Source organism: Rattus rattus, chromosome 1, assembly GCF_011064425.1.
Source record: "Rattus rattus isolate New Zealand chromosome 1, Rrattus_CSIRO_v1, whole genome shotgun sequence".
Lineage (NCBI taxonomy): Eukaryota > Metazoa > Chordata > Mammalia > Rodentia > Muridae > Rattus > Rattus rattus.
This window is the reverse complement of record NC_046154.1, coordinates 206,886,045-206,895,336: the sequence shown is the minus strand read 5'-3', so window position 1 is coordinate 206,895,336 and position 9,292 is coordinate 206,886,045.

The window sequence follows — 9,292 nt, the reverse complement described above, 5'->3', positions numbered from 1 at the left end:
CAAAGCACCAGGTTATTTTCTCCCTTCTTTAATGGTTGAAGGACTGCAAGAAAGGAGGTGATCATGAAAGCAGAGAGCATGATCTTAAACTAGTAGATCAGAAAGTCATTCATTTCGGCATAAGACGGTATCCGGGAAAGAAATACGCTTTACTACTATCACAGTACATATGCACATATTTTTGCCCATGTATTATGTATGTATGTATGTATGTATGTATGTATGTATGTATGTATGTATGTATGTATTCACTTTACATCCTGATCGCAGCAGCCCCTCTCCTCCCAGATCCCCCTTTCCACAGCTCCGGTCCTGTCCTTCCCTTCTCCTCTGAGAAGGGGAGGATCCCCCTGGGAACCAACCCACCCTGGCACATCTAGTCACTGAAGGACAGGGCACAACCTCTCCACTGAGGCTAGACAAGGTAGAACAATTAGGGGAACAGGATTCACAGGAAGCAACAAATTTAGGGACAGCCCTCACTTCAATAGTTGGGAGACCTGCAGGAAGTCCAAGCTGCAACATAAGCACATTTTTAATGTTTTGTGTTTTGTTAAGTCCAAATTTCTTTGCTTAGTCAGACTCTTATCAAAGTTACCTTTGTAAAATACTTCCAGTTCCTGTTTCTCCTCTTAAACTCTCTCTCTCTCTCTCTCTCTCTCTCTCTCTCTCTCTCTCTCTCTCTCTCTCTCTCTCTCTCTCCAAAAAAAAAAAAAAAAACAAAAAAAAACAAAAAAAAACCTTAGGCATGCTGATACACATGTGTGCTATCTCTGAACACAGAAAATGGAGGCAGGAGCAGGGGGATCTTGAGTTTCAGGCCAGCCTGGGCTACATAGATAGATGCTAAGAAAAAAGAAAACTCACATGCTTAGAAACACAGGAAAGAAAAAATTAAACATATACAAAGAAAATAATTTTGAGTCCTTTAACCTGTGTACATACAACAATATAACAATCCCTCTAAATTTTTACTAGTTTTGTGAGCTATTCAAGTGCCTTCCCAACAGGGTCCTAGCCCAGATGGTCCCTGGGGAACCATACCTACCCCCGCTGAGTTACATTTTTCTGAAACTATATTTGATGAAGAATAAGTAGTATTTATTTTCAGTCTCCTATGACTGCTAGTTTTATAAAATGCAATTAAAAATCTGGCAAAGGTGAATGAAAAGCTAACTGGGTTTTGTGTAAAAATAAGCATACAGGTTGTAACAAGTAAAATATCTCCTTTTTTACACTTCTAGCTGCTTACATTCGACTTCTGTATTTAGCTCATCATGCACCAATAAAAACGGCCCATAGATTGTCTTTCTGAGTACAATTTAGAGGGCTGTGTGTTTGCTCATGGTGTATCAGATGCATTAATTTCCCAGCCTTTTCTCTGGCTGATCCCTTCATGCTGTAAAAGTTCTCTGGCATTGATCTGCAATGTAATAATAACAAGAGTTTAACTTTAATCGAATGCTTTTTACTAGGACTTTGGTTGGATTATCTGTGGGTGTTTATCAGCCCTATGAACTAGGTATTATTATTATTATTTCTACTTCACAGATGAGGAATTATAAAGCTCGAGAGGTCATGACATACCCAATGAGGTCAAAGTTGACATTCTAAATTGAATGACTTGATTCCAGAGCCCATCTGTGCAAACACTGTCCTGGATCCTTTTCCATGAAGCTTCCCCCATTAGCTGATTGATGTTAATTACTCCATTCATGTCCTTCTATTATATTATCTTTCCCCATCGGTTTTCATTTTGGAACTGTTATTTTCTGATATAGTGACATTGGTGTATCGCCACAGCTCTTAGCTCTGACTCAAACACCCTATTACGTCAGAACTTGGCTCATACCAGCCACTGCAAGGGCAGCTTCTTCTTTGTGCTTCCATTCTCTTCTGAGGTTTACCTGATTAGAATTATCTGCTTACATCTACATCCCCTACTAAGCCCTCTGCCATGGGATGCATTCATTTGCCTTACTACTATAGTTTGATCTGCACAGTCCCTGCCCCAGGCTCTTGTCTTGCATGCTTGGTCCACACCTAGTGGATCTGCTTGAGGAGGTTTTGGAAATGTCAGCACTTGTAAAAATTAAGTCACTCTGAACATGCTTTTGAAAGTTATACCCATAATTCCTCCCACATTCTTTGCTCCTTTCTGCCCTCTCTTCTTCATGCTTCTTATTGCTGCTATGATGTTATTCAAGTGTTCATATCCAAGCAACCATGAGCTGATCCATTTGAAATCACAACTAAATAAACTCTTCATCTCTTAATTTGTTCTCTTAGGTATTTTTGTCACAGTCTCATAAAATTAGAACATTTAATAAAGTGGTTATATTTATATAGAGAAAAATGTTCATCAACATTTATACAACTTACATTACATTTTGAGTACTGGAAACAGAGTCTGACATATTTATTCATCATAGGCACTCAATACAGAGTTGTGTTACAAGCCCCGTAGACCAAGCTGACTAAACTGTCGTAAGGGTAATGCACAGGTTATTGCACAGTCGTGGGAGAGCAGATTGGTGAAAAATTTGGGAGAATTGGTTATATGTCCCAAATCCTAGTTGTCACCCATCCCTTTAGACCCAGAAGTAAACAACTGTTTAGAAGACAACAGGTTTGATATAAAGCACTAAACTCATAGTATATCTCACCCAAGTCAAGACCAATGTGTGAGCTGGTCTAAACTCCATAGTAATGCTGTTCTTAATTACAGTGAATATATAAATGACAGAATTGATTGTTCATACTAAAGTAGCCAAGGCTTACAAAGTTTAATCAAATCATACCACCCAAAATCAAATAAAGACTATTTTGGATAGTGACCTTATTTTCAAGAGAATTTCTCAATGTTTATTTTGAACATCCTATTCTGTAATTATTTGATTAACCCTTTAGTTTTCCCAAAACAGAAGTACCAAATCTAACACTTTTATTTGTTTTATGGGACCTTGGTATATCTTTTAAAAAACGCTGCTAGTATGGTATCCCCACTACCAACCACAAAAGTTAAGCTTGAATCTTCAGGCCCATAGGGCTATTACATTAAAATTTACAGCTTGCCCATCAATGTTCATTTCAACACTATTTTCAATAGCTAATTTATGGAAACAAGCCATGCGTCTGTCAACAAAACTAATAAAAACAGGTGCTATATATACACAAGGGACTTTCTTCAGCTATAAAGAATAGTGAAGTTATATCATTGTCAAAATTGATAGAGTTGGACTTAAGCTTATTAAGCTAATTCTCAAAAAAGCAAACTAAATATTGTATGCATTCTCTTACCTATGGTTACTAGATTTTACACAGATACATAAGGTTATGTGTATGTGCATATACTTATGTGTGTATATATATGTGCACGTGTGTATGTATATATACATATGACATTAAAGTAAAAGTGAAATTGTTTAGTAGAACAAAGAAGAGTAAATGAAAACTAGCAAAAAAGAAGTTAGAGGACTGTCAGTGTGGATATGGGCTCAAAGTACACCATATACTGTATGAAAATGTACCTCAGCACTGTGAATAGTGAATAAATGCCAATGTATAAAATAAAAATAATTTTTAAATATTAAAAGTAAAAGTTTATAAGTTGTCTAACCACACATGAAAGCAACGAAGTGTGTAGGAAAAATATATTTGAAAATTAAGTATTTTAAAAATATTAAAACAGCTTTCATATTTGAAAGTTATCATGAAAGGAAAATATCCAATAAGAAGGAAAGATTTAATATTTACTAATATATATGCACAAATAAGCATCTAAAAAAGCATAATCATTGATAAGTATTTTCGAAGAAGGTAATAAATACAAAATTTAAGAGCAACAGTGGTGTAGATTTTCTCAAACATTTGAGCAGTACCTTCCTAGATAATAGTTTTTAAGCAAAAGAAAATTAAAATAGTTTAAAATGTGTAAATTTTATTTGCCTGGTTTCTGATTTATTGTGACTTGAGAATTTTGGCTGTACTTTAGTCCCTTTAGTTAAGGAAGCAATGTGTGCTCTGACCCTCTCTAGTAATGCTGGACATAAACAACAGCTCTTCATGAAGGTAAAAATATAAAGTTGGTAAGGGAGACCTGATGGGAGTCCTGGATGAAGAGGAGGGAGGTGGATATGATCAAACCATGTTGAATACATGTGTGCAGTTTTCAAAGGACAAGTAAAACTACTATTTCTTAAATTATAAGAAGAGTATACTCTTTTACCAATGTTATTGTGTTTGATTTTGAGCGGCAGACATCCAATAAATTACACCAGCTATTCAGCATTTTATTGTAAGTAGGTTTTGATTTGAGTGTAAGAAAATGAGAGAGTTCTGGCCAAGTTCAATGTAGGCAAGGTTAACCAATCATGCGCTATAGGTCGGGTACGTTGAGCACATACTTTGCTTCTAATGTATCCATTGAGCTGTGTCACCAACTTAATCCAAGAAGCATCTGTACCCACATTTAATCCAGTATATGATTAAAGGATACGCTCATTGCTGTGTTGAACACTTGATCTATATAACAAGTTAAATAATGGGAACTGCTTATTTTGTAACATCGAAGTCTAGGGAGAAAAGTCTTCATATGATTAGCACTGTGCAAAAAAGAATAATGAAAAACATAACGGGTTGGGGATTTAGCTCAGTGGTAGGCCGCTTGCCTAGCAAGCACAAGGCCCTGGGTTCGGTCCCCAGCTCCGGAAAAAAAAGAAAAAAAAAAAAAGAAGAAAAACATAACAATAAAATGAACCAAAATGTTAACAGAGATGCTCTTCATGTAATGAGATGAGTGTGTTTATTTCTTCTATATCTTTGTACACTTCCACAGTTTCCATTACCAAAGCCAGTAAATATCCTAAAAACAGAGCAATAAGTAGAAATGAATCATAAATAAGGTTGACTTTGTACTTGATGGTGGATGAGAACACTGCTAATCAAAGGTTGAGTTTCCTCCTCCCCCTGCTCCTCATCTTAGAGGTGGGGAAGGAAGGAGCCACTGTCATGCAGAAGGACTGGATGGTACAGGAGCAGCTGAACATGGATATGGGTAATGAATGTCTCTGTGAGGAGTACTGAAAGACCTCCACATTTGGGGGATCATGTCATCCTGGGCATCTTGCTGGGGCCACTATTCTACGCCTTTCTGTCTGCATCAGGACAAGGGTGATGTTATGGGGAAGAAAATGAGAGGCGCTGCTTTCCCTTCACATGAACAAGGGATCTAATTGCTTTATTTGCCTCCACAGATTTGGCCTGTTACAGTAGAGCAGGAACTAAACCAATCCTGAGAAGATGTGGGTTCGGGCTTCACTATTAAGCAAATGTATGCGGGTTTCTTCCAGTTCTAAACTGTTTCCAGTACGTCACCATGCCACAGTGCTTCACAGCTAAAGACTGAGAATTCTATTGGCAGGCAGTCAGCACGCACCTCTTAGTTTCTTTTTAGAATTTGCTTTTTAGCAAGATTTTCCCATTCATACTTATTTCAGAGCTGATCTTTTTGGGCCATTCTCCTGCCTCCTAGGAAACATAGAGCATACAGAAAATTTCAGAAATAGATGTGCTAAAGATGGGAAACATGTCTACTCCTTAGTTTGAATGTAACTTTTCATAACAAATGGAAGATTTTTGCCCACCCTGGGTTTCTTCACTCTTTTATAATAATTTCCTGCCCATCTGGGGAAACTCTGCTCCCTCTTTCCACATGTTCCTGGAAGAATAACACCCTTGTCCTTCACATCAGGTGCAATACGCCTTCTTCATGACCTCAGAAATAAGTTTACAATAGAAATATGTCTCAGTCTGGGCCAAGTTCCTCCTTACAATTTAACACAGGCCACTGAAAAGAAAGAATGGGTTTCTAAGCACACATGAAAGACAGTAGACGTTGTTTTGCTTAAACATTTTCCTAGTCACAAAGAAAGGACCTGGGGAAAAACTCAACCAACACCAGAAGTCGAGGTGAGTTGTTTGCAAATAGGAAGGAAGGGCTGATACCATCTGAACCATGAGATCCAGCTATACCTGAAGCTAAATGAAAACCCAAGTATTTCCTTCCATAGCACTTGTTTATGATGTGCATAAGTTGGTTTGGTTGCACTAACAGTTCCTGTACCATAGCTGTAGCTGCTAAGAGCCTATAAACAGCTCCTGTGGTTATTATAGCCCAGTGGTTCAGAAAATTGCCCTAAGTTCCACTGGACACTAAGCCCATTCATTCTTTCTTTACCTTTCCTTTTATCCTAAGGTCTGGTGCCTAAATCTCTTTGGATTGACACTTCACAGTATGTTAAGTCTGACTTCCTATTTATAGATTTAACCTTGTTGTAGTTTGTTTCCTGTTGCTGTGAGGAACACAATAACCTAAAGCAACTTGGGAAGAGTTCATTTAGCTTACACTCCAGGTAACGGTACAATACTGAGGAAAGTCAGGGCAGGAACTTAATGGCGAAAACTAGAGGCAGGAACTAAAACAGAAATCATGTAAGAATGTTTTTACTGGCTCAACCCTAAGTGTAGTTTCTGAAATAAGTCTAGGCTATATTCTTTTCCTACACTACCCAGTATTCATGACCTCCTTGGCATTCCAAGACATGTAAATAAGACTTTTTTAAGGCAAGAATGACTGGGTTTTGTGGTGTTGAGGGCCATTAATAGATGCTCATTTGCATTTGTTGTCACTTTCTTTGGGTTTTAATTTATGAGGTATTTAACCTAATGTTAGAACCTCCTCTAAAGCCCACTAAACAGTATGTTTCACACATTTGGTAATGAGAATTTTGATAGAAATAGATAAGAAAGGATAAGATTTTATAGGGAGGTTAGTTATTCAAATAATGATTCCAATCTGCATTACATAAAGCACTCGCCCAATGCCAAGAAGACTGCTGCATAATTCGTTCTCTAAGACTATGCACCCTCCAAGTTCATGTTGGCATTTCAGCCATTGTCACCTCAGGATTTGGTTGTAATTAAAGATCATCTTTGAAGAAATAATGAAGCCCAAATCCAATATGGCTTGTGGGCTTTCTAAACAAAATTAAGTCGTAGACATATAGAAAAGAGTGACCTTGTGAGAACAGTAAAGACAATGCTTTTCTAGCAGCTGAGGAGAGATGCTCAGGAGAAACCAGCCTTTCTACACCTTTGATCTCAGATATACAGCTTCTCACATGTAAGAAAACAAATTTTATGTTTAAGTCATTCCTCTTCTAGTACTTTGTTATGGCATCTCCAGCAACCTCGTCCTATCTCCCACCAAGTATTATAAACTGGCTTCCTTCTTCAATGAATTCTTTGGGAATGAATATCTTCATGGCTCACCGTCTTTCCTAGAGATCCACGGAATTATCACTGCAAACTTTCTTTTTAGCCAGAAATTGAAGAAATGAATCTTAGGTCTCAGCAATAAGTGGAAAATAAAGCTAGTGGTTATGTGCCTGTGGACTCTTCCTCAAGAGCCAACATGGATACACCGATAATCTCAGTACCAGGGAAGGTGAGGTAAGACGATTCCAAATTTGAACCCAACCTGGGCTATATAGTAAGGTGTTGCCTCAAAAAAGAAACCCAAACAAACTAAAAAAGAAACAGCAACCAGAGAGCCTTAGTCAGTAACAGCCTTCTTCCTTTTTTCCCCATCCTTTTCTCTTTCCTGAAAAGGTTTGTGCAAAAGATTGAGCTGGGAGAGCAAGGTTTGTGTCTATGTGTATAGGGATAGGAGTGGTGATAGTTTATGGTAGCTCAGAGAAGGTTCTGGTATTTGAGTAAAATAGTATCTATAACAGATGGTGAGACCTGACTCTTGTTGGCCTGGCATGAAATGTACTTTGAAGTTCTGAGAGTTCTACATGAGAATATTGTAAAATGTATATGCATAGAATAAAATATTCTGATAAGGATTCTAATCCATAAATGGTCAAGTTAGTTGAGCAGACACTGCTCAAAAGAACACGTGGACAATAAATATTTGAAAAGTGTTTACATTCTTGTTCACCAGGGGGAAAAATTAAAACTGCACTAAGCTTCTGTTTTTCCCAAGAAAACAAATACCTTTAAGAATGTTTTGAGGGCATGTGGCCCATATATATACAGCCACCCAATTAGATAAGATGGATGAAGCAAAGAAGTGCAGAAGTGTAGATCGCTCCTGAGAGACACAGCCAGAATACAGCAAATACAGAGGCGAATGTCAGCAGCAAACCACTGAACCCCCCATTGAAGGAATCAGAGAAAGAACTGGAAGAGCTTGAAGGGGCTCGAGACCCCATATGTACAACAATGCCAAGCAACCAGAGCTTCCAGGGACTAAGCCACTACCTAAAGACTATACATGGACTGACCCTGGACTCTGACCTCATAGGTAGCAATGAATATCCTAGTAAGAGCACCAGTGGAAGAGGAAGCCCTGGGTCCTGCTAAGACTGAACCCCCAGTGAACTAGACAGTCGGGGGGAGGGCGGCAATAGGGGGAGGGTGGGGAGGGGAACACCTATAAGGAAGGGGGGGGGAGGGGGATGTTTGCCAGGAAACCGGGAAAGGGAATAACACTCGAAATGTATATAAGAAATATTCAAGTTAATAATAATAAAAAAAAAAAGAATGTTTTGAGGGAAGAACTCAGATCCTCTGATACTAAGAATGTAAACTTGTTCAGTCTTTATGGAAAACAGTAGGAAGGGCTCTCAAGTAAACCTCTAAACACAGAACTAACATATCAATGTATATACCAGGGTACATACGTGAAGAAACCTAAAACTACATATTGGAAAGACAAAATAACCATTTTTATTGCAGAATTTTTTATAGTATCTTAATATGCAGCCTCCTAAGTTCCCATCAACATATGGCTAGATAAATAAAATATAGATAAATGCAATGTGGTTATACCCTTCAGCAAAGAATGATGAAACTTTGTCATTTGCAGGAAAATGGATGGAACTAAAGACATTTCAAGTGAAATATAACATGTAAAAATGAACATTCTCTCTCTGTCTCTCTCTGTGTCTCTCTGTCTCTCTGTCTCTCTCTGTCTCTGTCTCTCTCTCTCTCACACACACACACACACACACACACACACACACATTGAACCAGAAAGGGCTCTTTTTATGGAGAGAAAGGAGAGTAGCAAGAAGTTTGAAGATGGACTATCCCTATCATTCTGACAGCAGGAGGCAAATGGGAGCAAAGTACAGTGACGATGGTGTATGAAAATGTCATACTATTTTGTGTGATAACTTGTGAAATAATTTTTACAATTTGTAGATGGCCTCCTTCAACTGAG